This window comes from Rhinopithecus bieti, unplaced genomic scaffold (assembly GCF_001698545.2).
Source record: "Rhinopithecus bieti isolate Rb0 unplaced genomic scaffold, ASM169854v2 scaffold_18153, whole genome shotgun sequence".
NCBI classification, from domain to species: Eukaryota; Metazoa; Chordata; class Mammalia; order Primates; family Cercopithecidae; genus Rhinopithecus; species Rhinopithecus bieti.
In genome coordinates this window covers 2,326,855-2,350,002 of record NW_016809139.1, presented here as the reverse complement: position 1 = coordinate 2,350,002, position 23,148 = coordinate 2,326,855, and the positions used below count along the sequence as shown (strand labels likewise).

The following is a 23,148-nucleotide window of genomic DNA, read 5'->3' as shown; positions in this document are numbered from 1 at the left end:
TCAAAATGTGTGCAGGGTCTTGTGGATGATCTGTGAGTTCACGCTGCCCTCATGTGAGGCCACGGTGTGGGTCATCCCATGGACGGAGACACCAAATGAGCCACGTGGTTGGGGTGGTGACCTTGAGAGCTCTCCTTCGTGAGGGTCCTTGGCAGTGAGCAAGTCGCCGGCTCAGCAGCACCGTGGACACGGCTTTCCCACACACCCCCGGGGTTTCGGCAGCCAGTCCTCACCCCCGCCTGAATCAGCCGTTCCCCGAGGGGGCTGGTGTCTGGAGACATTCTCAGTCGGCTGTTCCTGCCATACTTCTTAGCTGGCATTTTCTGTAAGGAGAAGCTGTTCCTTGTTAACTACAAAAGGCTGGGTGACTGGTGATCCCTTTCCTTTCAAAGCCAGTCTTCAGAGGGAGGGATTCGCAGGATGTCACCTCCGGGTGACAAATGACATTTGCTTCTCCTTCCCTCTCTCTTTGGTGTCACTGTGGACTTACAGATTTTTTCTTTTCTTTTTTTTTTTTTTTTTTTTGAGTTGGAGTCTCACTCTGTCACCCAGGCTGGAGTGCGGTGGCGCAATCTTGGCTCACGGCAACCTTTGCCTCCCAGGTTCAAGCATTCTCCCGCCTCAGCCTCCCGAGTAGCTGAGATTACAGGCACCCGCCACCTCTCCCGGCTAATGTTTGTATTTTTATTAGAGACGGGGTTTCACCATGTTGGCCGGGCTGGTCTTGAACTCCTAACCTCAGATGATCCACCCGCCTCGGCCTCCCAAAGTGCTGAGATTATAGGCTCAAGCCAGATTTTCATTTAGTAATAGTTTACAATCAAAATAATCCATTGCTCTTTTTAATGTTCCAAATGACCCACACTTGGCCAGTGGGAGCCCCTGGCGGCCCAGCCCTCTACCCTGCCAGGCGTGGGCAAGTGTCCTCACCTCTGGTATGACCAGGTGCCAGGCACACCAGGACCTCCCCTGCCCCACCCTGGAGTCAGCCCCTTCTCCAAAGAGAGCGCCCCACAGCCCTGAGCAGCTGGGCGTGAAATCACAGCCCTCCTGCGGGCACAGAACGCAGCCTCTCTCTGCCTCAAGCTGTCCTGTGTGACTGTTTCTCTCTCTCTCTCATTGACCCTTCCAGGCCCAGGATTTTTGGGGTGCCTAGAGCATACGTGCTTTCCATTTTAAGGCTTATTTTCCCATATGCTGCATGATGTGGCCTCCTCAGGCATCCGAGGCCCTGCCAAGGGTTTCCAACACGTGTCCATAACAAAACACCAGGCCCTTCTCCTCCCTTCACCCTATGCCCCCACAAGTCCATTAGTAAGTCATGCTGGCTCCACCTGGACGATGTTTCCAGCATCTGACCTGCCCTCCAGGCTGCCCTCACCCAGGCCTGCACGCTCCCTGTGCCCACATCCCCAGTGCACATGGCTCCCTGCAGCCCTGCAACTTTGCAGAGAAAGCAACGTTTCTGAGTCCCTCGTCACCAATGAGGCAGCTGGCCTCCTGGGCAGGTGACATGTGAGGCTGGCAGCAGCTCCCAGGGAGTGCCACAGCAGGGACTCCTGAGGTTCCTGAGATTGCTTGAGAGCTGTCACCTTGCTCCTGGCCTTCCTTAGGGTCCCATCCAGCAGCTGCAAGAGCCTTTGAGCACCTGCATCGGAACCTTTCTCCTCGGAACACCCGGAGTGGCTTCCACTCTCTGGGCCAGATCTGAATGATAGCCCCAGACAGCCCTTCCCCACACAGGGTCGGGGGCGGTGGAGATGACCCTTTCCCAGGGCCTCCCTGTGACTGGCAGGAAATGTCAGCAACCACTGCCCACCTTCCCACTCGACTCAGACCTTAGTTTTCCATGATGACTGTTTCAATGATGGTTTATAAATATCAGATGCCAGGTTGTTTTTTTAAAAAGGCGTGTGACAGTTCCTCAAAAGCTTAAACATATGAAACAGAGAGTTGTCATGTGACATAGCAATTCTGCTCCTAGGACAGACCCAGAATACTGAAATCAGGGAGTCAAAGAGATGTTTGCCCCGGGAGGCTCCGAGCGGTGCTCACGATGCCAAAAGGTGGAATCAATCTGGGGTTCCCTGACGAATGGGCAAACTCAGAGTGGCACCTGGTCTACCGAACATATTTTGGCTCCTGTGCGGGCTGCACATTTTGTCAATGGGTGTCTAGCACTGCACTCCAGCCTGGGCAATACAGCAAGGCTCTGTCTCAAAACAAACAAACAAAAAAGCAGTGCCCAGAACAGGGAGGTGCGATGGAATTGCTGTGGCAGGCCCTTAGACACACATGAAGTGCAGTGATGTTGTTTCAGGGTGGAATATGCTAAGTTGAAGGTGTGCATTGTATCACTCGGTAGACAGGGAGTTCCCAGGGGGACAGGGAGAGGAGAGAAAGTCATTCGAGGTCAGCAAGCGTGCCCCCACCGTGGACACTGGCTGGGCTAAAGGAGAGGAGCCTGCAGAGGGCCCAGCGGGTCTGGGGGTGAGGAGGTGTCTCTACTGGGTGCACCCCCATCTCACTTCCTCCCTTCTGCAAGGCTGGGGGTCCACACACTGTTTCTATGGTTTTCATGGCCGCCCTCCACATTCCATCTGGCGATGGGCTGAGGAGTCTTAAGTGGGCCAGCGCCTCCCCGCCCTGCAGAGGAGCCTGCGCACACCCAGGAGTGCCCGTCGCCTCCCCGCCCTGCAGAGGAGCCTGCGCACACCCAGGAGCGCCCATCGCCTCCCCGCCCTGCAGAGGAGCCTGCCCTCCCCGCCCTGCGGAGGAGCCTGCACACACCCAGGAGCGCCTGTCACCTCCTAGCCTGCCTGGGTGCTATCTGGTGCCATCGTCTACCGTGGGATTGGGTTCTCGGGGCGCAGCAGGAGGGTCTCAGAGCTCAGAGCTTGTGCCTGCCAGGGCCGTGTCTCTCAAGGCGCCCATGGCAGTCAGCCCTTCCTGTTGTGGCTTCCGTGTGGCCAGGCTGAGTCCCCAAGTCTCATCCAGAGCGGGGACTGGGGCAGCCGCCCCGCTCATGATCTTTCCCCTCAATGAGCAGCTTTGGTGAATCATCTCTGAAAAGACAGCTGAATTATTTAAAGCAAGTGCATCCATGAGAGGGAACTGCTTGCTGGGGCTGCAGGCCTTGCTGTGAGCTGTTCACCAGGAGGGAGCTGGCTGTGCAGGGGCTATGAAGGCTGCAGGTGTGAAGGTGGAGTGGTTACCGGGCAGGGGCACAGTGTGACCCGCCTGGGCAGAGGGCCCTGGCCTGTCTCAGAGGTGAGCTCACAGGTCTGGAAATGGTCTGAATAGAAAGGATCGGTCTCCGGAGGAAAGCGTCCTCTTCCTATTACCAGAACCCTGTGCGCTTTTTATTGATATTTCACTGGATTACAAATGTTGAAAATGTTGCAAAATGAACATCCTGGTGACTCTAGTGTTTCCTGACCCTCACAAACCTCTGCGGATGCTGTCGGATCGGACCCCAAACCACAGCGGGGCTGCGGTAGAGGAACTGCGGGAAAAGCAGGTTTCCTATAAGGAAAGACAAGAGGAAGCTCACTCTCCACACCGAGACCACTGGGCGTGGTGGTCGGGGAGCCCTTGGGGGAGCCGTAATGGGGCGTGGAGACCTGCTCCATTGTGACCCTGACCAGGGCTGGGCCTGGCTCTGACTACAGGGCGGGCGGTGATGCCATCTGTCTACTGCAGATGAGAACACTGGGACCCCCTGGAGCTTGTTTCAAGAACGACTCCAAAGCCGAATGTTTGCAGTGGGAGGAGAGGAAGGGAGTGCCCGGCTGTGTCTTCTTCATCTCCCTGAACGCAGGAGGGGGCAGCCTGGCTGCAGGCCTGACCCCTGTGGGGAAAGAACACCCGGTGAAAAACTGTTCTCTGACTGATGTGACAATAAAAATGAATGGCAGGTCCTTCTCACACTGCATGTGAAAAGAAGGCCCTGGACATGCCACTGCTTGGCTCCAGCGCCCTGGCTAGTTCGGAGCAAGCTGCGGGCCACAGGGAGCCCCTCGAGGATCTGCTGGCTTCATGCTCTGAGCGCCAAGGTGGGGACGGGGTCTTCCTCAGCATCTTCAGGAAGGAAACAAGCACTGCCTTTCCTTGTGGGCCAAGTTCCAGGCCCTGCCCCTCCCTGAAGGGCAAGGGGCATTGGGGGACAAGAGATGGACCTCCTGGGGACACATCCTTTCCCAGGCCAGCCTGAGAGCCAGAGTTTGATTTTATTAAGGGAGTCAGAAGGGCGTCCGTACAGACAGACCTTCATGGGACCACTATGGCCCAGACACCATGGCTACAGGCCACCCCCAAGAAGAGGGCAGGGTCAGGAGGCACAGGGACTCCAGCCCTCCAGACACAGCAGTCCCGGCCATCTCCTCACCCTGGTCCCTCCCCCCAGCCCCACAGGATGACCATCACTGGCCACACAGAACTGAGGAGCTAGGACCCCACCAGGGCCAAACCCTGACAGGGAGGGTCACCAGACGTCAAAATGAGAGGGAGATGCGGAGAGAGAGAAAGAGGCAGTGGGGAGGAGAGAGAGATGTCTTGGAATTTCATACTATTCAATGTTCAAAAATCAAGCATCAGGGAGAGCCGATTTCGGAATGTCAGACTAAGGCCCCCTCCAAATCTGTTTCTCCATAAAAGCAGTGAGAATACTGGCAAAAATTGTAACAGTGAACTTTTTCAGAGCTTTGGAAATTCACCAAAGGGTTGCAACCCTCTGAGGAGCATCTCTACTAAAAAATACCACAAATTAGCCAGGCGTGTTAGCAGTCACCTGTAGTCCCAGCTGCTCGGGAGGCTGAGGCAGGAGAATGGCGTGAACCTGGGAGCCAGAGCTTGAGCCAAGATTGTGCCACCGCACTCCAGCCTGGGCAGCAGAGCGAGACTCCGTCTCAAAAAACAAACAAAAAACAAAACAAAACAAAAAAACAGCTGAATCTCATTGGAACAATGAGTGTTCGGGCATTTTAGCTGTCACTGTTTCTATTCCTCCCACCCACCCCTGTAGCGGCCTTGAAAACCAGACTCCTGGCACCCACTGGCAGACTTAGGGTGGGTTTAGAGCTCCCAGAAGCCCCGTCCCCTGATAAGTCACTATTTGACCCATCTGGCTGCTTCCTAGAAACACCCCGCCCCCAACACCACCACCCCTTGAAGGGCTTGTCTTTATTGACCTGACTCAGACCTTATTTATTCGGAACAGCTTTTTCCCTGGGATGATTGTTGAGAACCGTCCGTGGAAACTGCTTAGCATCACAGCTGCCTAGCTGGTGTTACCAGGAGGGTCAAACAAGAAGACCAAAACCTTAAAAGGAAAAGCTGGGGAATGGGATGTCCACAGGGGTTTGAAAGGCCGACCTGTTCCTGGGAATCTAGAAATTAGAAATCACTAATAGAAGAAAATTTGGGAAATCCACAAATATGTGGCAGTTAAGTAAACATACTCCTAAATCACCGATGAATCACAGAGGAAATCACAAAATAAATTAGAAAATACTTTGAGATGAATGAAAATAAAACCAGAACATACCAAGATTTATGGAATGCAGAAATGAAGTGGTTGGAGGAAAATTTATGGCTGCAAACACCTGCATTAATAAAGAAGAAGGAAAAACAATGAGATACCACTACATGTCCATTAGAACGGTGAAAATCCAAAGCACTGACAACACCAAATGCTGGTGAGGACGTGGAGCCACAGGAACGCCCACTCATTGCTGGTGGGAATGCAAAATGGTGCAGCCATTTTGGCTGGAAGACAGTTTGGCAGCATCTTACAAAAGTAAACATGCCCCTTCCACAGGACCCGGCATCCACACTCTTCAGTATTTACCCAAATGAGCTGAAAACTTACATCCACATGAAAACCTGCACACAGGACTGGATGTAGTGGCTCACACCTGTAATCTCAGCACATTGGGAGGCCAAGGTGGGAGGATCGCTTGAGCCCAGGAGTTGAAGACTAGCCTGTGCAATAAAACAAGATCCCATTTCTACAAAAATTTTTAAAAGTTACCCAAGTGTGGTGACACACACCTGTGGTCCCAGCTACTCAGGAGGTTGAGGTGGGAGGAGGATGGCTCGAGGCCAGGAGTTCAACGCTACAGTGAACTATGATCACACCACTGCATGCCAGCCTGGGCGACAGAGAAAGACCCTGTCTACCAAACAAAAACCTACACCTGGATATTTATAGCAGCTTTATTCATAACTTCCAAAACTTGGAAGCAACCAAGATGTCCTTCAGTATGTGAATGGATAAACGGCGATGCATCCAGACAGCGTCCAGACTATTATTCAGCACTGAGAAGAAATGAGCTGTGAACTGTGAAAAGATGTGGAGGAACTTTAGATGTGTATTGCCAGGTGACAGAAGCAGTCTGAAAATCCTGCCTATTAGGTGATTCTGTACGGGAGGAAAAGCCGTACCTTTATCCTCTTGGGGTCTTCGGCTGGTCTGAGAATCCAACTGACCTAAGTCAGATTAACAGGAGAAAAGCAGGGCTGGGCGCAGTGGCTCACACCTGTAATCCCAGCACTTTGGGAGGCCGAGGTGGGCGGATCACTTGAAGTCAGGAGTTCAAGACCAGCCTGGCCAATATGGTGAAACTCCGTCTCTACTAAAAATACAAAAATTAGCCAGGTATGGTGGCAGGCGCCTGTAGTCCCAGCTACTTGGGAGGCTGAGGCAGGAGAATCACTTGAACCTGGGAGGCAGAGGTTGCAGTGAGCCGAGATTGTGCCACTGCACTCCAGCCTGGCAACAGAATGAGACTCCATCTCAAAAACAAACAAACAAACAACACAGGAGAAAAGCAGATTTTGTTTTACAGGTACATGGAAGTCCGCACAAGAAGATGAAGACCCAAAGCCACACCTAAATGTCTATAGATTAGGTTGAGCAAAGAGAGGAAATTGTGGAAAAGTCACTAAAGGAAGACAAGAATTATTTTAACAAGATCTGTTTGTACAGATTTCTCTCTGCCTCGAATCCCCATCTCTGGTGATAAAACTGTTTCTTTCCTCCTGGTGTAGGGAACTGGGCTCTTACATGGGAATTTAATCTACTTTCAGGAAGAAAAGCGGGGGGTCTAAGAGTACTTCTTGCAGCTACTTTTATTTTTAGTGCCTTCAGCTAAAATAATTCTTATACCATAGTGGCAGGTTTTTGGCTGGTATATTCCCTTCAATTCCGACTATATGATGTCTGGAAAAGACAAAACTATGAAGACAGTAAAAAGATCAGCGTTCGCTCGGGTAGGAGGAGGGAGGCATGAATAAGGAGAGCACAGAGGACTTTTAGGGCCATAGAATACTCTGCATGGTACTGTACTGATGGATCCATGCCATATGCATGTGTGAAAACCCACAGAATGTACAACACAGGTAGGCTGGGCGCAGTGGCTCACGCCAGTAATCCCAGCGTTGTGGGAGGCCGGGTGGATGACCTGAGGTCAGGAGTTTGAGACCAGCCTGGCCAACAGGATGAAACCCCATCTCTATTAAAAATATGAAAATTAGTTAGGTGTGGTGGTGGGCGTCTGTAATCCCAGCTACTCGGGAGGCTGAGGCTGGAGAATCACTTGAACACGGGAGGCGGAGGTTGCAGTGAGCTGAGATCACACCACTGCACTCCAGCCTGGGTGACAGAGTGAGACTCCATCTCTAATTAATAATAATAATAATAATAATGCTAAGGACAGTCGTGTATGAGTTTCTGTGGGAACACGTTTTCATTTCTTTGGGGGCTTTACCTAGCAGTGGAACTGTGGGTCACACAGTAACTCTATGTTGAACTTTTGGAGAGACTGCTGCCCTGCTTCCGGAAGTGTTTGCACCATGCTGCATTCCTATGAGCGTCCCCTTCAGTGCTCTCTGTGGCCTGCCTGTTTTACTATAAGCATCTGAGTGGGTGTGAAGTAATGATTCATCGTAGTTTTGATTTGCATTGCCTTAAGCTGACTGGTGTTGACCGTTTCTTCATGTGGTGCTGGTGGGAGTGTCTTTTATTGTAATACATTAGTGTCTAATGTATTATAATTAGTGTATAATGAGCAGTGAGGAAGGGCGGAGGCCACTTTGGTTGCCATCTTGGTCTCGGTGGGTTTTGGTGGGTGTCTTTATTTCTTTATCAGGAGGGTCTTTGTGACCTGTGTCCTGTGGTACCAGTCCTGCTGACCTCCTACCCCATCCTGCGGCTCAGAATGCCTGGCCTCCAGGGAATGCAGCAGCCCAGCAGGTCTCAGCCTCGTTTTACCCAGCCCCAATTCAAGAAGGAGTTGCTCTGGTTCAAATGCCTCTGACAGTAGCAGGAGCTGAAGATTATTGGGGCTATTAGGGCAACTGACCACAGCTAGGAAATGGCAGGGCCTGAGGGCCGTGGAGCTGACACCTGAGTGCGGGGAGGGGGCAGTTATCTGGAAGGCCGCTTTTGAGGAAAGGTGCTATGAGTGCCCCCACTAGCACATCTGATGGGGGACAGGGCCACAGGAGGATGGCAGGAACGTGGCTGCTGGAGCTTCAGCCAGAGAGGAAACAGGAACTCCGGGAGGGGCTGGACCTGTGGGCTCTGTCCAGCATCCTGGAACAGACGTAGCAAGGAAGGAAGGGTGTGGCAGGGGTTGAGGTGCCGCCCAGAGCAGCAGTGTTTGGGAGGGCACGCCCACCTGTTCGGGAGCAGACACTTTAGAGGCACTTAATAAACGCTAGCCCCTGTTTTATTTATGATGATAGTCAATGTGAAAGGAAAATAAACCTTGGGACCCCAAAATTACTAAGTTATTTATACTGAAGGGAAAAGTCAAGCAGGGAACTGCTTAGGGCCAACCTGCCTCCCATTCTATTCAAAGTCATCCCTCTGCTCACTGAGATAAGTGCATATCTGATTGCTTCCTTTGAAAAGGCTAATCAGAAACTCAAAAGAATGCAACCATTGGCAGGGCGTGGTGGCTCACGCCTATAATCCCAGCACTTTGGGAGGCCGAGGCAGGCAGATCACTTGAGGTCAGGAGTTCAAGACTAGCCTGGCCAACATGGTGAAACCCCGTCTCTACTAAAAATACAAAAATTAGCCGGGCATGAAGGTGGGCAACAAGCACCCGTAATCCCAGCTACTTGGGAGCCTGAGGCAGGAGAATCACTTGAACCCAGGAGGCAGAGGTTGCAGTGAGCTGAGACCACACCACTGCACTCCAGCCTGGGTAACAGAGGGAGACTGTCTCAAAACAAAACAAAACAAAACAACAACAAAAAACCAGAATACAACCATTTGTCTCTTACCTACCTGTGACTTGGAAGGCCCCTCCCCACTTCAAGTTGTCCTCTTTCCAGACGAAACCAATGTCCTTTGCATCAGTCCATTTTCAGATTGCTATAAAGACAACATGCCCAAGACTGGGTCATTTAGAAATAAAAGAGGTTTCATTGACTCACGGTTCTGTAGGGCTGGGGAGACCTCAGGAAACTTACAAATCGTGGTGGAAGGGGAAGCGGCATGTCTTACATAGTGGCAGGCAAGAGACTGGTGAGCGAAGGGGGAAGAGCCCTTGATAAAACTATCAGATCTCATGAGAACCTCCTCACTATCACAAGGACAGCAGGGTGGAACCCCGGGACCCAATCACCTCCCACCAGGTCTTGACTTAAACGTGTGGGGATATGGGAATCGCCATTCAAGATGAGATTTGGGTGGGGACACAAAGCCAAACCATTCAAGATGAGATTTGGGTGGGGACACAAAGCCTAACCATATCAATGTCTTACATATATTGATCAATGTCTCGTGCCTCCCTAAAATGTATGAAACTAAGCTGTGTGCTGACCACCTTGGGCACAGGTCTCCAGGTCCTCCTGAGGCTGTGTCACAGATGTGCACCCTTAACTTTGGAAAAAATAAACTTCCTAAATTGACTGAGACTTGTCTCAGATATTCGGGGTTCACATCAAAGACCAGGGCAAATGCCTAGTCATGAGCATGGGTACATGGAAAGAGATGGGGACAGGCCACACATGAGCAAAGCCAGCTGGGGCCCCATAAGCATCGGAAGAGGGTGAGGCCCCACCTCATGAGCAGACTCTGTACTCACTGGTCCAGGGGGCTGTTGGAGGTGCAGGCAGTTGGTATTGGCAGCCAGGCCACAGGGGAATCGTGCACATCTGAACTGAACCCTCCTCAGGACAGACGTTTTTAAATTTCACTTAAACCACGACCTCTTCATTATACAGGTTATAAAATACACTGTTGCCAGGTTGGCTGTGAAATGGCTTGCCTCTCAGCAGGCTGCTTGCTGTGTGTATTAATCAGAGTTCAATTACAGACCGTCTGGCGTTTGTGCGTGTCCCAGCTGGGCTGGTGTGTGCTGTGACAATGGTCCACGCCTGGGGGTCTGTCTACTGGATCTCCAAGGAGAAAGCTTCCTTCATGGACGGCACAACCATTTCCACGCACACAACCCTGGCGGGGGGAGCTGGAGTTTGCCCAAGTCCCTCAGCAGTCACAGTGATAGGTGCTTCACATTTGTTTCTCATTTTAGCCTCACGACAACTCTGCTGTCAATTCTGTTTCCAAGTCTCTTCAGAGGTCAAACAAGGCTGGGAAGCTGAGTGACCTGGCAGGGACCTGACCATTGCAGGGAGGGGGCTGTGGACGGAGCCAGAGGCTTCCAAAGAGATGGGAAAGCATCCAGTTTGCAGACCAGGAATCAGCACATCTGGAACCATGAGGTAGGGAGGAGCTTTGAGATCATCCAGGGGGGCCTCCTACCTGCGGGGGACTTCCACTCCCGTTGCCTCCCAAGCAGCTCTCTGCTCAAAGTCTCTGTGTGAGCAAGGGTCCCTGACAGCTTAACTGGGGTGGGGGGAAGGATGAGCTGCCCTTCCTATTTAATTTTAATTTTTTTTTTTTTTTGAGACAGAGTTTTGCTCTTGTTGCCCAGGCTGGATTGCAGTGGTGCGATCTCGTCTCACTGCAACCTCCGACTCCCGGGTTCAAGCAATTCTCCTGCCTCAGCCTCCCAAGTAGATGGGATTACAGGCATTTGTCACCATGCCCAGCTACTCTTGTATTTTTAGTAGAGACGGGGATTTCTCAATGTTGGCCGTCCCGACCTCTGGTGATCTGCCCCCCTCAGCCTCGCAAAGTACTGGGATTACAAGCATAAGCCACCGCACCTGGCCTATTTTAATTTTATTTTTTTGTGAGACAGGATCTCACTCTGTCACCCAGGTTGGAGTGTGGTGGCACCATCGGGGTTGCAGCCTCAGCCTCCCCATGCTCAAGTGGTTCTCCCACCTCAGCTTCCCGGGTAGCTGGGACTATAGGTTCACGCTACCATGCCTGGCTAATGTTTCTATTTTTTGTAGAAACAGGATCTCGCCATGTTACCCAGGGTAGTCTCGAATTCCTGGACTCACGCAATCCTGCCACTCTGCCTCCCACAGTGCTGAGATTACAGGTGTGAGCCACCATATCTGGCCTGCCCCTCCTATTTTGTTCCAATTATTTATGAGGGGTTGTGCAAAGACGCTCTCCAGCTGAAGAGACTGAGCCTGTACTCCCTGCAGCTGTGTAACCTCAGGCAAGTTTGTCTCGAAGGTGCTTCCGCTGCACAGGTATAGCATGCAATGAACGGAGGCTATCGTCATGATGACGACGATGGTGCTGATGGTGCTTTGCCCTGATTCTGATTGGCTGGGTCGGTGAAGGGCTGGGGCGCTTCCTCCTGAACATGATTCAATAAACCGCCTCAGAGAAACACTCCTGCACCTCACAATGTTCCCCCTCGTGCTCTTGTCTTCTCTTTCCTACCAGATTCCAAATTCCCTTCCCAAGAGGTGGCATGAACCTGTGAGTCCCAGCTGCCACCAACAGAGAAGTGAGCGAGCTGTGTCCTTCATCGATCCGGCCAGTCAGCACCTCCGTCTCTCCACGCAGGCCAGGCGGCTCCCGATGCAGCACTTCCTCCTGGCAGCCTGGCAGCTTTGCATCTGTAAGGCGTATATTACTGTAGAGTGACTTTCAGCATTACATAAGTCAGTCGTGTGTATTGCAGAAAGAGAGAGAGGAAAACAGAACGCTGAGCGTTCGGGTGGGTTTGCCTACCCCGGATTTACGTGTCGAAGCCCCAACCCCCAGCACTGCAGAAGGGGACTGTGTTGGAGATGAAGTCCAAACAGAGGTGATTACAGTAAAATGAGGTCACTAGGGTGGGCCCTGATTGGACTTACAAGTGTCCTTGTAAGAAGAGCAGATGAGGACACACAGACACGCACAGAGGGACGGCCCTGTGGGGATACAGAGAGGAGATGGAGTCTACATGCCAAGGAGAGGCCTCAGAGGAACCAGCCCTGCCAATGCCTTGATCTTGGGCGTCCAGCCCCCAGGATGTGAGAGGATCCGTGTCTGTGGCTGAGACCCTGCACCCTGTGTTCTGTGCACAGCAGCCCAGGAGGCAAATCCAGCACATCAGCAAGGCTGAGAACACGCTTGTCTTTGTGGCTCCTATTGCCAGAAGCCACCACACAAGCAAGGGACTGCAGTCTCCCTGCTGTCAGGAGTTTGCTCCATGTCTGTCCTTGCAGACAGCACCTCCATTGTGGAGCCTTCCAGGAGACGGGCGCTGCTTAGGCTGGGCGCACAGCAGGGCCAAGGCAGGGCAGGGCTCCTGTATCAGGGCCCGGGTGGGGTTGCCAGGTACAGCCCTGTCAGGGAAAGGCCTCCAAGGAGGTGGATTTGTAGAGGAGAGACTCAGGGACAGAATTTCAGAGAAACCTGTCGGTGGCTTTCCCCAGATTCACCTGATCCACGCAGAGACCTGGGAGGCCAGCTGGGCAGCGCCCACCACCACTTTTGACCATGCAGGAAGCAGAGACTCTGAACAAGACAATCTGCCCTCAGCAGAACCCCCAGAGGGTCCGGACAAGACAATCTGCCCCCAGCAGAACCCTGACAGTGACGGCACGCACACAGACTCCTCCAGCATGGCCACCCCCTCCCAACAAGGCCATGTCCAAAGGCAGGGGGTGCCTGTGGTGGCAGAGAACCCATGCCTCCTGCCCCTCACTGCACCACGCTCAGGAGGCACCAGGGACTGAGCCCTTCCAGCCCTGGCGAAAAAGAGGAACAAAACCACACTAATTTTACAAGACCGGGTTCAGTCTGTGGCCTGTCCTGACACTGAAGGATGGGCTTATTTTTTAGTGTAATGACAGGACCAGGGACGTTAGGAAATTAGCCAGATAAGAACTGAAACTGAGGGAAAGGCCCTGAAGTTCCTCCTCTAGTGTTTCCAAGAAGAGAAGCTCGGCTTGTGTTTAGCAGCCTCTGTGGTGCCTTCCTCCGCGGTGGCCCCAGGCAGGAGGGGTGTGGTCTGAGTGCCCTTATCTAACGCTCTCTTTTCTCCCAGAAATAACTCTTCTGTTACTCCCAGTTCTAAATTTTTTTTTTTAAGATAGTGTCTCTTTCTGTCACCCAGGCTGGAGGGCAGTGGCGCGATCTCATCTCATCTCGTTGCAACTTCCACCTCCTGGGTTCAAGCGATTCTCCCACTTCAGCCTCCTGAGTAGCTGGGATTTCAAGCACCCGCCACCAAGCCCGGCGAAGTTTTGTATTTTCGTAGAGATGGGATTTCATCATGTTAGCCAGGCTGGTCTGGAACTCCTGACCTCAAATGATCTGCCCACCTCAGCTAGGATTACAGGCGTGAGTCACTGTGCCCAGCCTTGAAATTTGTTTGGGTGGGGGGTGCACAGAGAGGAAGTTTCTTTGGTGAATGCTGATGGCAAACATCATCCAAGAGAGACGAGATGGGAAAGGTGCTACCACCAGAGGCCTGAGGGAGCCTCAGGCTAGACACGTAATGTCACCCAGGGAAAGGCCCGGGCTCTGGGAGGCTGGGAAGACCCTCAGCCATTCAGCACCCTGCAGACGAGCACTTCAGAGTCGAGGCGACCATTGCTGTCCTCATGCCCTGCCACCAGCATCTCTCCTCTTCCTCTGTCATCTTCTCACCCAGTGAGACAAGAACGTGCCGGATTTCTGCACCCGTGATGGTGCATTTCCTTCCTCGTCAAATACCTGAAGTCTTTCCACACAATCCTCATAGGTGCCCCGGTCCGCGTTCCTGGCCACCGTCCGCAGCATGGGCAGGAAGTGCTCAAAGTCCAGCACCTCCACGTTCACCTCATACTCTCGGGGTTCCCCAGGACCTCGAGCGCCTCGGCGTTGGTGGGGTTCTGGCTCAGGGCCCTCATCACGTCCCCACAGGGGCTGGAAGGACCTTGCCATCACCTGTTCAGTCAAACAGCCGGAAGGCAGCCTTGAACTCTGCACTGGTCCTCGGTGAAGTCGCACGTCTTGACTGCTCAGCTTTGTGGGATCTCTCCCTGCAGTAATAGCTCAGTGAAATATTTTATAATCGCGATCTATGTCTACGCTTAAATCGCGCTGCCTAAAGCACTGAATACCCTTCTGAGAAAACTTCGCTTCATGCTAACTCGCTGGGCTTTTTTCTGGAAGACTTCCTTGGCCCCACCAGCATCGGTACTTGAGCTGCTCCTTTCCCTGTTTCTCAGGCATTAGGTGGTAAATCGGATCTGTGAGCTGTTGGGTTCTCCTGCACGCCTTTAAAATACCAAATCGCGGGGCGCGGTGGCTCACGCCTGTCATCCCAGCACTGTGGGAGGCTGAGGCGGGTGGATCACCTGAGGTCAGGAGTTCGGGACCAGCCTGGCCAACGTGGTGAGACCCCATCTTTATTAAAACTACAAAAATTAGCCAGGCGTGATGGTGGGCACCTGTAATCCCAGCTACTTAGGAGGCTGAGGCAGGAGAATCGTTTGAACCCGGGAGGTGGAGATTGCAGTGAGCCGAGATCCTGCCACTGCACTGCAGCGTGGGTGACAAGAGCAAAACTCTGTCTCAAGAAGAAAGGAAGAAAGGAAGAAAGGAAGAAAGAGAGAAAGAAGGAAGGAAGGAAGGAAGGAAGGAAGGAAGGAAGGAAGGAAGGAAAGAAGGAAGGAAGGAAGGAAACAAATTTGTCAGGCTTGGTGGCCCATGCCTGTAATCCCAGCACTTTGGGAGGTCGAGGTGGGCAGATCACCTGAGGTCAGGAGTTCGAGACCAGCCTGGCCAACTTGGTGAAACCTCATCTCTACTAAAAACACAATATTAGCTGGGGGTGAGGACACACTCCTGTAATCCTAGCTACTCAGGAGGCTGAGGCAGGAGAATCGCTTGAATCTGGGAGGCAGAGGTTGTAGCGAGCTGACATTGCGCCATTGCACTCCAGCCTGGGCAACAAGAGCAAAACTCTGTTTTAAACAACAACAAAAACAACAAAATAACAAAAACAAAAAACAACAACAAAAACCCCCAAATCTGTTGGGAAGCTAAAGTGGGAGGATCACTTGAGCCCAGGAGTTCAAAAACAGCCTAGCAACATAGTGAGACCCTGTCTCTACCGAAAAAAAGACAATTTAGCTGAGCATGGTAGCTCACAACTGTAGTCTTAGCTACTGGGGAGGCTGAGGCAGGAGGATCACTTGAGCCCAGGAGGTCGAGGCTGCAGTGAGCAGCACTGCAGAGTGCAGTGATCACACCAATGCACTCTAGGGTGAGTGATAGAGTAAGATCCTGTCTCAAAACAAATAAACTCAAAATTTGAACAGGTGATTTTTTTTTTTTTTTTTTTTGATTCGCAGTCTCGCTCTGTCGCCCAGGCTGGAGTGCAGTGGCGCGATCTTGGCTCACTGCAAGCTCCGCCTCCCGGGTTCGCACCATGCTCCTGCCTCAGCCTCCTGAGTAGCTGGGACTCCAGGCACCTGCCACCATGCCTGGCCAATTTTTTGTATTTTTAGTAGAGATGGGGTTTCGCCATGTTAGTCAGGATGGTCTCTATCTCCCGACCTCGTGATCTGCCCATCTCAGCCTCCCAAAGTGCTGGGATTACAGGCGTGAGCCACTGCGCCTGGCTGTGAATTTTTAGAAATTGTATGTATGTTTTGTTTTGTTTTGTTTTTTCCCAGAGTGCAATTTGAAAAAATATTTGTGTAAAAGAGAGACACTAAAGTTTTTGCTTGCTCGTGTGCGCATGGCGCGTGTCCTGGTGTGCAGGCGTCTGGGAGGAAAGGAGGCCTTCCTTTGAGAGATGACATTACCCCGTGGTTTCTAAGGGGGAAACGCATCACTGGGGAGTTGAAGCGGGTCTGTCCCCTTCCCTGTGTCCGGGGCCTGCTCAGGGCAGTGGTTTCTGCCTTCATGAGAAGGCTTTCGTGAATTTAAGGGGCCGGTGGTCCTCAGTTCGGAAACAGGCCTGCAGAGTAGGGTGTGGGTCCCAGGAGGTGCTCTGGTCAAAGCCGCATTTCTAAGCAAGGGGGAGGCTGAGGTCTCCTTTGCAGTCCCCTGTGTCACGTAGGCCTCCGGGCGGTGGACACTCAGTGGGGTTTGGCCTGGCCAATTTTTTGTATTTTAGTAGAGATGGGGTTTCGCCATGTTAGTCAGGATGGTCTCTATCTCCCGACCTCGTGATCTGCCCATCTCAGCCTCCCAAAGTGCTGGGATTACAGGCGTGAGCCACTGCGCCTGGCTGTGAATTTTAGAAATTGTATGTATGTTTTGTTTTGTTTTGTTTTTTCCCAGAGTGCAATTTGAAAAAATATTTGTGTAAAAGAGAGACACTAAAGTTTTGCTTGCTCGTGTGCGCATGGCGCGTGTCCTGGTGTGCAGGCGTCTGGGAGGAAAGGAGGCCTTCCTTTGAGAGATGACATTACCCCGTGGTTTCTAAGGGGAAACGCATCACTGGGGAGTTGAAGCGGGTCTGTCCCCTTCCCTGTGTCCGGGGCCTGCTCAGGGCAGTGGTTTCTGCCTTCATGAGAAGGCTTTCGTGAATTTAAGGGGCCGGTGGTCCTCAGTTCGGAAACAGGCCTGCAGAGTAGGGTGTGGGTCCCAGGAGGTGCTCTGGTCAAAGCCGCATTTCTAAGCAAGGGGGAGGCTGAGGTCTCCTTTGCAGTCCCCTGTGTCACGTAGGCCTCCGGGCGGTGGACACTCAGTGGGGTTTGGGTGCACGGGGCATGCGGGGCATCGTAACTCCTGTGAAAGACACCAGAGGGGAGTGGGACTGGCAGGCGAGCCTCAGACCCAGGCCCCAAGCAAAGGCTGGTGGCCAGGAGCATGGGGCGGCATAGCCCGCCTGCTCGGACTGGCTGGAGTGCCTGAAGAGGGCAGCCTCGGCCTGCATCCCAACAGCCTCCACTTGGTCTCTCTCTGTCTCTGCTCCTTCCTCAGCCAGGACCTTGGAGCTCCTCAGACTCTGACACTTGCTGAGAGGGTGCGAAGTGTGGACCACAGCTCGCAGCTCTCACCTGCCGGGGCCCCGCACTGGGCTTTGCAGGTCCGCAATCTCCACCACGCAGCTGCTGCGCAGTGCAGTTACTGTTGCCCCACTTTGCAGGAGGAGATAAGGTCTGGACTCACAGGCAGGGCTGCTACTCTGTGCAGACACGTCCCCACCTGCTGGCGCTGGCCTGCTCTTGTGACCTTGACCTCCAGGCTGATGAGGCCAGGGTCCTCTCGGAGTCACTCTCTACTCTCTGCTGACCCCTGGGATGGGGGATGGATGTGTTACAGGAAACGGGTCCGGATCCAGACGCCAAGAGGGGGTTCTTGGAGCTTGCACAAGAAATAATTCAGGGCAAGTCCGTAAAGTGAAAGCAAGTTTATTAGGAAAATAAAGGAATTAAGAATGGCTACTCCATAGACAGAGCGGCCCCAGGACTGCTGGTCGCTCATTTTTATGGTTATTTCTTGATGATATGCTAAACAAGGGGTGGATTATTCATGCCTCCCTTTTTTAGACCAATAGGGTAACTTCCTGATGTTGCCCTGGCATTTGTAAACTGTCATGGCGCTGGCGGGAGTGTAGCAATGAGGACGGTCAGAGGTCACTCTCGTCTCCATCTTGGTTTTGGTGGGTTTTATCCAGCTTCTTCCCTGCAACCTGTTTTATCAGCAAGTTCTTTATGACATGTATTTGTGCCGACCTCCTATCTCGTCCTGTGACTTACAATGCCTTACCTGTCTGGGAATGCAGCCCAGTAGGTCTCAGCCTTTTTACTCAGCCCCTGTTCAAGATGGAGTTGCTCTGGTTCAAACGCCGCTGACAGACGGCAACCATCTCATCTGACTCAGCGCCTCCAGACTGAACTGTTTCTCAAGAATCATTTCCAGGGGCGAGGTCTTAGTGCACCCAGGGTTTCCAATCTCTTTGCTGTGAAAGATCTTGTTTATGATTTTTGCCTCTGTAGAAGTCTATGTTTAAAAAATAATGTGTCTCCTAGGAAAAAAAATGCTTTTGTTTGCAGTGTTTTCCTATTACATATAACCAAAAATAGTTAACGTCCATTCAGCAGAGATTAGCGTCCACACGCTGGAGTTCGTGTATTTACACAAAGTTATTATCTCTCGTTTTGGTAAACTTTTACATCTGAGACAAACATAGAGTTGTCTTTGGGCTTTTAAGAATTCCTGAGTTACCCCGAGGGCCCCTGGCTCTCCTGGCATCCTCTTGGAGATCAGGGAAGTCTGGGTGGGAACCTCCTCATTTTACAAAAAAAGAAACTAAGACCAAATGGGTAACGTCCTCCTTTAAGGTCACAGGCTGGCGCCGAGCCTTGGCTCTCAGCTCCCCTGGCAGTCGCGTGACTCAGCACCCAACCCCAGCTGCTCCAGGGCCCTCCTTGCTGCCAGCCACTGCCTGTCCTCTCCCCTGACCTGCCTTGAGCCGGACTGGGCCCCCTGGGCCTTGGGCGGGGCTGGATGGGAAAGTTTTCCAGTGAGGCCCCCTCAGAACTGGAAAGCCTCCTTCTGGGTGTGGAGGTGGGCGTCAATCTGCCATTTGGCCCTGGGATCACCTCTGTGGCTCAGTTTGCTTATCTGTGAGGCCAGATGTCGGCAAGTTCAGGCTGAGAATTAAAGCCAATAATGAAGAGGGAACCCCTTTCCCAGGGCCTGGCTCATACTCACCGTGGACAATAAATGCCAAAAAGGCTGGGCACGGTGGCTTACACCTGTAATCTCAGCACTCGGGGAGGTGGAAGTGGGTGGATTACTTGAGGTCAGGAGTTCGAGACCAGCCTGGCCAACATGGTGAAACCCCATCACTACTGAAAATACAAAGATTAGCCAGGGGTGGTGGCGGGCGCCTGTAATCCCAGCTACTCGGGAGGCTGAATGAGGCAGGAGAATCACTGGAACCCAGGATGTGCAGTGAGCCAAGATCGTGCCACTGCACTCCAACCTGGGCAACAGAGCAAGTCTCTGTCTCAAACAAATAAAAAAACTACTTTTCCTCTTTTCATTCTTTGCAAAAATCCCCTCTCTGGACAAATACTTCTCAAGGTCAGAATCTCCCTTTGCCCCGTTTTTCATTGAGGAGGCTGAGGATCTGAGTCTCTTTTTTGTTTTTTGAGATCAGTTTCACTCTGTTGCCCACGCAGGAGTACAATGGCATGATCTTGGCTCACCACGAGTCTCTCTTTCTTTTTTTTGAGACGGAGTCTCGCTCTGTCGCCCAGGCTGGAGTGCAGTGGCAGGATCTCAGCTCACTGCAAGCTCCGCCTCCCGGGTTTATGCCATTCTCCTGCCTCAGCCTCCCGAGTAGCTGGGACTACAGGCACCCGCCACCTCGCCCGGCTAGTTTTGTATTTTAGTAGAGACGGGGTTTCACCGTGTTAGCCAGGATGGTCTTGATCTCCTGACCTCGTGATCCGCCCGTCTCGGCCTCCCAAAGTGCTGGGATTGATTACAGGCTTGAGCCACCGCGCCCGGCCACGAGTCTCTTTCTTAACAACTAACCCCATGACCGGGTCAGGAGAAGATGCTGTGCTGTGACTGCATCAGGGCCTAGAGCTGGGCTGCCTGCCTCTGCTGCCCCGTGTGCTGGCGGATAAGGTAGAGAGGTTTGTTATGCCTCGGTTTCCTTAAAGGTAAAATGGGGTGTCAATCATCTCTACCTTGTGGCCTGGTTTTGGTTAGTGAACTAATCTACGCACATAACAAGGGCTCAATAAAGGTTAGTGATGACGTTTCCTGCCAATCCGAGCACCTGTGTGCTGGAACCCTGTAAACAGTTAAGGGTGGGTGGCCGACTTCCAGCTCCCTTTAAATGTTTCTCTGAGTGTCTGCACACCTGCGGTTCTCCAGGGGCTCGGCTTGGATCTCAGTGATCACAGATTCTAATGAAGAAAGGGTCTGTCTCTGTCATCCAGGCTGGAGTACAGGGGGCACGTGCATGGCTCACTGCAGCCTCGACTCCCACCTAGGCCTCCTGAGTAGCTGAGACTACAGGTGTGCTCTACCACACCCAGCTTATTTTAATTTTAATTTTGTTGCCCAGGCTGGTCTGTCAGTGAAGTTTTACACCACTGAGACAAACATAATATTTGGGGCTGATCTAAAAGCTCAAAGTGAGGCTGAAGGAACCATCCAAGATTTCAATGAAGAGGTACATCATAATTCGTTTTTAATAAGTATGCAGAGCTGGGCGACTCATGCCTGTAATCCCGGCATTTCGGGAGGCCAAGGTGGGAGGATCGTTGAAGCCAGGAGTCTGAGAACAGCCTGGGTAACAGAGTGAGACGCCATCTCTACTAAACAAAAAATAAATAACTAGCTGGGCGTGGCGGTGCATGCTTATAGCCCTAGCTATTTGAGAGGCTGAGGTGGGAGGATCCCTTGAGGGGTCCTGCAGTGGGCTATGATCATACCACTGCACTCCTAGCCTGGCTAACAGGGGACACCCTTTTCTAATAATAATAATAATAATAATAATAATAAATTATAAAATTTATGAATTATAAAATGTATGCTCATGATAAATCCAAACATTACTATCTAACATACATAGAAATTTTATTGTAATAAAATTTATTTACCCCTGCCCATTCAGTATCATATCTTCAAAGAGCTTTCTGGACTTGTATCTGACTATATTGTTTTCTGTTTTTTTTGTTTGTTTTTTTTGAGCAGAGTCTCGCTTTATTGCCTAGGCCAGAGTGCAATGGCTAGATCTCAGCTCACTGCAACCTCTGCCTCCCAGGTTCAAACAATTCTTCTGTCTCAGCCTCCTGAGTAACTAGGATTACAAGAGAGCACCACCACGCCCTGCTAATTTTTGTATCTTGTTTTAGCAAAGGTGGAGTTTCACCGTGTTGGTCAGGCTGGTCTGGAACCCCTGACCTCAAGTGATCAGCCCACCTTGGCTTCCCAAAGTGCTGGGATTACAGGTGTGAGCCACATTATCCGGCCTTTTTTTTTTTTTTTTTTTTTTTTTTTTTGAGATGGAGTCTCACTTTGTCACCCAGGTTGGAGTGCAGTGGCACAATCTTGGCTCACTGCAACCTCTGCCTCCTGGGTTCAAGCAATTCTCTGCCTTCGCCTCCCGAGTAGTTGGGATTACAGGTGCCTGTCATCACGCCAAGCTAATTTTTTTGTATTTTTAGTAGATACGGGGTTTCACCATCTTGGCCAGTCTGGTCTTGAACTCCTGACCTCATGATCCACCCGCCTCGGCCACCCAAAGTGCTGGGATTACAGACAGGTGTGAGCCACTGCGCCCGGCCATTTTTTTCTTTGTTTTAAATAAAGCACATCATTGTATATTCATTGCTCTGCACTATTTTTATTTTTTAATTTAACAGATCTTGGAGACTATATCCTATCAGCGTATGCAGAATTATCACATTAAAACTTTAGAAAAATGTTTTAAATTAAAATGCCAAATGAATGTTCTAGAGTTTATTTAACCAAGTGTCTGGTTGTTTTCAGGCTTCCTGTGATTATAGGTGGAGCTGTAAGTCATCAAGTCTCTGTATCCACACATCCCGCAGGTGCCTGTGGGGATTTATCTGCGGCACAGATTACCCAAAGTGACAAGAGGGGTGAGAGGTTTTACAAACGGTGAATTCCACGAGCTTTGCAAAGCTTAACTCCTTTTTCTAGAACAAGGGAACTGTGAGTAGGACAGGTGCACGGTACTTTCATTTTATTTTAGTCTAAGTATTTTCCGAAATAATTTGAGGAGGCTTAAAGGGAGGTGCAGGCTGCGTGCGGGGGCTCATGCTTGTAACCTCAGCACTTTGGGAGGAGGAGGTGGGAGAATCACTTGAGCTCAGGAGTTCGAGATCAGCCTGGGCAACACCGTGAGACCCCCATTTCTACAAAAAAAAATTTTGTTTAAATTAGTCAGACATGGTGGTGTGTGCCTGTGGTCCCAGCTACTTGGGAGGCTGAGGTGGGAGGATCGCCTGAGCCCTGGAGCTCAAGGCTTCAGTGAGCTATGATTGTACCACTGCACTCCAGGCTGGGCGACACAGCAAGACCCTGTCTCAATAATAAAAATAAAAGGAAAAAAAGGGGCACAGTAGACACTACCAGTACTTGGTATTTAAAATGGTTTTCAAATGAAGCCCACCCAAGCTCAGCAAGTCCAGCCTGGGCCTGAGGACCTGAGCAGGCGCCAGGTCACACGAGGTACCGGGTGCAGGAGGCGGGGCCCGCAGCGGCCCCTGCCCTGACAGCTGCACCTGCGCGGCCTCCCCGGGCGGGTCCTGGGATCTGCCGCTGGCCAGGTGCAGGGGAGGGGGCGCAGGAACCGCTGTCCTGGGGCTGAGCGGCCCCGCGGTCCGGAGGGGACGGCGTCAGCACCCGCGTGGGTTCTCCAGGCAGCTCCGGGGCGACCCCCACCCCCGCCAGGGTCAAGTGTCGATACGATGTTGCCAGCCGGGTGCCAACTATGAATAAGTCCAAGGGCGCAGCGCGGGGCCGAAACGCGATCCTTCCGCGGAGCCGCTGCTCGCGGGGCCGTCCTCACCGAGCCCGCCGCGCGGCGACCCCTGACGGCCACCCTAAGGCCCGGCCGACGGGGGGCGGAGCTCGCGCCCGAAACTTCCCGGCGCCCGCAGGAGACCCTGGCCGGGGAGATGCCGGGGCCCAGGCAGAGCTCGGAGGCCCCTCCCGGCCCCACCCCGCGCCCCGACCCCCTCTGCCCCCGACGCCGTCCGTGGGAGCCCTCGCGGGACCCCAGCCTGGTCCTTCGCCACCTCCCCCCGTTCAGTCCCGACCTCTCTGATCCCCGCGCC

At 52.3% G+C, this 23,148-nt stretch overlaps 1 long non-coding RNA gene and 1 pseudogene across 1 annotated transcript; both read right to left on the bottom strand.

Moving 5' to 3' along the window:
• Nucleotides 1–3,365: 3,365 nt before the first annotated feature.
• LOC108539816 (uncharacterized) lies at nt 3,366–9,380 on the bottom strand. Its single transcript, XR_001888486.1, has 3 exons — nt 9,299–9,380; nt 5,546–5,603; nt 3,366–3,525 (listed from the first exon to the last, which is right to left on the bottom strand). It is a non-coding gene; the product is annotated as an uncharacterized LOC108539816 (long non-coding RNA).
• A 4,537-nt stretch (nt 9,381–13,917) lies between these two features.
• Nucleotides 13,918–23,148, bottom strand: part of LOC108539771 (myosin light polypeptide 6-like) — a 28,584-nt pseudogene continuing 19,353 nt past the window's right edge.